Source organism: Coloeus monedula (assembly GCF_965178545.1).
Source record: "Coloeus monedula genome assembly, contig: HAP1_SCAFFOLD_200, whole genome shotgun sequence".
NCBI classification, from domain to species: domain Eukaryota; kingdom Metazoa; phylum Chordata; class Aves; order Passeriformes; family Corvidae; genus Coloeus; species Coloeus monedula.
In genome coordinates this window covers 124062-128241 of record NW_028120721.1, presented here as the reverse complement: position 1 = coordinate 128241, position 4180 = coordinate 124062, and the positions used below count along the sequence as shown (strand labels likewise).

Sequence of the window (4180 nt, the reverse complement as noted above, 5' to 3'; positions counted from 1 at the left end):
GCCCGTTCCTGCTGCCCGGGGCCTGAGGGCGACTGTCCTGCCCTGGTGCTGCCCGGGAGGGGCTGGGCAGCGCTGCGCAGGGAAAGGCTTTTCCTCAGGGCCCGGCTCTCTCTCCTTGCCCTGCTCAGCTGCTCCTGGCGCTGCTCAGGGGCTCTCTGGGAATGGCAGCTCCAGCTGCAGGCTCAGGCCCAGCCCTGGGGCTCCTCCTGTGCAGGCTGAGCACAGCAATGGGGTGTCCCAGCTCCCTGTGCCCCGGGAGCTCTGGGCACGCCGGGCTGGGAGGCTGGCAATGAGCCGGCTCTCCTCCAGCAGGGCCATGGACAGGACCCTCGCTGTGCCCTCGGGATGCCATCCCAGCTGTGAGCTGCCTTCCAGGGGACACTGGGGCCGGGAGTGTCCTTGGCCAGCAGTGGGGCTGAGACTCTGAGAAAGGCTGAGCCACTTTGCTCTGCTGTGGGTCCCTCTGCTCTCAGCTGTGCCAGGCTGATTTTCAGGGGAACACAGTGACTGCCCTCGATCTCAGGAGGGGCAGCTGGGGACAGATGGAGCGACAGAGCAGCTCCCCTCACCCTTCTCTGAGTTACAGCCAATGCTCTTGCCTTGCACAGCTCTCTCTGCTCTCCCTGGGCACAGCAGGAAACCCTCTCAAAGTGCCTTTGGCCGTCACCGTTCCTTAGCCCTGGCACAGGAGATGCTGCCCAGCTCCTCTGCCTCAGGAGCACTTTGGGCTGATGGAGTCCAGCCCCAGGACCGGCCCCTGTCCCCATTCCCATGTCCCCGCTGAAGCAGAGCAGAGCTGACTCCTCGCTGTCCATGGGCACAGCCCCTGCTCGTCTCAGCAACGGGGCCAGATCCCAGCAGAGCTCCAGGCACGGGGCTGAGGGAAGGGCTCTGAGAAAAGGAAAACTGGGGGGCAGGGCCAGGAGAAAGGGCTTGGACATTGCTCAGCAAAGTCTCCCCTGACTCCTCACTGTCTCGTCCTTCAACAGCACTCCATGGCCAGAGGCTCAAAATGTGCAACAGCAGCTCCATCAGCCCCTTCCTCCTGCTGGCATTGGCAGACACGCGGCAGCTGCAGCTCCTGCACTTCTGCCTCTTCCTGGGCATCTCCCTGGCTGCCCTCCTGGGCAGCGGCCTCATCATCAGCGCCGGAGCCTGCGGCCAGCACCTGCACAGCCCCATGTTCTTCTTCCTGCTCAGCCTGGCCCTCACCGACCTGGGCTCCATCTGCACCACTGTCCCCAAGGCCATGCACAATTCCCTCTGGGGCACCAGCCACATCTCCTACTCAGCATGTGCTGCTCACGTGTTTTTCTTTCTCTTCTTCCTCTCAGCAGAGGATTTCCTCCTCACCATCATGTGCTACGAGCGCTACGTGTCCATCTGCAAAGCCCTGCACTACGGGACCCTCCTGGGCAGCAAAGCTTGTGCCCACATGGCAGCAGCTGCCTGGGCCAGTGCCTTTCTCTACGCTCTCCTGCACATGGCCAATACATTTTCCCTGCCCCTGGGCCAGGGCAATGCCCTGGGCCAGTTCTTCTGTGAAATCCCACACATCCTCAAGCTCTCCTGCTCACACTGCCACCTCAGGGAACTTGGGCTCATCACTGTCAGTGCCTGTTTGGTGTTTGGCTGTTTTGTGTTCATTGTTTTCTCCTATGTGCAGATCTTCAGGGCTGTGCTGAGGATCCCCTCTGAGCAGGGCCGGCACAAAGCCTTTTCCACGTGCCTCCCTCACCTGGCCGTGCTCTCTCTGTTCCTCAGCACTGTTATGTTTGCCCACCTGAAGCCCCCCTCCATCTCCTCCCATCCCTGGATGTGGCCTGTCAGTTCTGTACTTGGTGGTGCCTCCAGCCCTGAACCCCCTCATCTACAGCCTGAGGAACCAGGAGCTCAGGGATGCCCTGAGGAAAGTGAGGACTGGATACTTTTCACAAGTTAAAATCTTTCTATTTCCTTCTGCCATGCGAGGAAAATTATGACTAGGATGCTTCTCAGAAGCAATAAACTCTCTCTTTTCTGCTCCAGAACCTTCAGAATGTAACTCTTTACAATCTTGGCCTCTTTTTCCTCTTTGTCCATATTTTCATTGGTGCTTTTTCTTATTCTTTTTCTGGTGTTATTCTGCTTCTTATAAAGTACTGTAGTACTACTCCTTGCATTTCTGCATGAACATCTACCTTTCTTTTGAAACACAAAGACTTTCAGGAGGCTTCTTCTCTGTGCCTTTGAATCAAAACAAGGGGCTGTCCTGACCTTTGTGTCCAAGGTTTGTTCCTCAGCCCTTCTCTGGCTCTGCAGGGGCAGTGCCTGTGGGCAGAGCTGGAGGGAAGAGACTCCCAGCACAGCAGCACGGCCAGGGACAATGGCCCAGCCTCTTCCCACCTCTGCTCTTCCCAGCTCCACACTCCCTTTCCCAGCCCTTCTGAGGGTGCAAGGCCGGAGTGCTCGGGCAGCTCGGTCACTGTCCTGCTGCGTGTCCGTGCTGTGAGCACAGGCAGGGACAGGCCACGGGCACTGCTGGGACACAGCCGGGCTCCAGCACAGCAGCTCCATCAGCAAAGGGCATCTCCTGGGGGCAGGGCAGGAAGGCTTTGCTCTCCTCCAGAGCTGCTGCCAGGAATGTGCCCCAGGAATGCCCTGGAAAAGCAAACCCCAGTGCCCAGGGGCAGGGGGGAGTGTGCAGGGGGGGCAGGCAGCAGTGTCCTGGCACTGCCAGAGCTCCTGGGATGGACCTGAGGGAGCAGCAGAGCAGGGCCTGGGCTGTGCCTTTGTTCCAGGCACAGCCTGGGAAGGTGCCCAGGGCAAGTGTCCCACACCAGCCCCTGCCACCAGCAATCCCAGCACTGGCCTCTGCCCTCCCCTGCAGGAGGTTGTTTGTCCCTGCACGGAGGGACACCAAGTGACCAGGCCAGCAGTCCGTGTTTGCTGTGTCCTGAGGAGCCTTCAGCAGTGCATCGAGTGGGTGTGGGGAGATGAACCCGAGTGAGCACAAACACCATCAGCAGCACTCGGGGCTGGCACAATTCCAGGGGCACAAACTGTGCCCTGAGGCCACTTCACTGCCAGAGTAATGTCCTCTGGGAAAGCACCTGAATTCTTTGCTGGGCTGTGCTGAGAACTGCATGGAGACAAACGTCCAGGGCAGGGAGGCTCCAGGGAAAGTGCTCAGGACAGCCAAGGGCTGCACAGAGAGACACCGGAGTGGTGGGTCTGTGGGGAGAAATCACAGCTGCCTCCCTTGGGAATCGCCCCCAGGACCTGGACAGGCTGTGCTGTGTTCTGGGCACTGACCTGGAACCGAGGGATGTGGAAAAGGCCTCTGGTGTCAGGGACATTGGGAAGGCTGGGCAGGCACTGGCATTTGTCCCTCAGGGATTCCATGAGGGTCCTGCCAAGATGAGCTCTGCTCCTCCTTGGAGCCCTTCATGGGCACAGAGGGCTGAGAGACCTTTCCAGGACAGGCTCAGGCCAAGGAGCCCTTGAGTCTCTCAGCCCCCCGTCGGTGCCTGCTGGAATTCAATCCCCCTCCCCATCCCGCAGCAGCCCTGCATTTCCCTCCTCCAGCCTTGGTCTCCAGCACAGCCACGGGGGCTCTTCGGGCTCTCGGCTTTTCCTGCAGCCACCGAGGCCAGCTGAGCTCTGCCTTCCCCACACTCAGCCCTGCCCAGCGCAGGCAATGCCCAGAAATTCCCTGTGTGTCCCTGGCCTTGCTGTCAGCCCCGGCAGCGGCTCCGTGGCCCCTCTGTGCCCCGCTGCCCCAGCCATGGTGCCCCAGCCCCTGTGCAGGCCCAGCCCAGGACAGGAGCGCTGCGGGTGGGAACGGCCCCTGGGCCCTGCTGCCCACAGCAGCCTTGGGGCTCTGCGCTGTTGAGCTTTGGACGGGGTACCCTTCCTTCCCGGACCAGGGTGAGAGAGCAGAGGAGGCTGCTGTTCTGCTGAGTTCTGTATTTCATAGTCTCACAGCTTTCTTGAAGGCAGAGTTCAAAGGGGGTTACATGATAAAGGCAAGCAGCAACAGCAACAACAGGCAAAAACAGCTTCTTCTTCTTCTTCTGTATGCTCTATATGCTTTATATGCTCTATATGCTCTATACTCTATATTTTTTCTTGCCGAAGTGTGGATTATATTTGTTAATTGACCAATAAGATTAACACACGATTCCAGTTTTCCTTTTCT

General features: G+C 59.2%; 1 pseudogene across 1 annotated transcript; it reads left to right on the top strand.

Moving 5' to 3' along the window:
- Nucleotides 1–1012: 1012 nt before the first annotated feature.
- On the top strand, nt 1013–1982 carry LOC309585738 (olfactory receptor 14J1-like; annotated as a pseudogene). Its single transcript has one exon. The product of its transcript is annotated as an olfactory receptor 14J1-like (transcript).
- Nucleotides 1983–4180: the final 2198 nt, after the last annotated feature.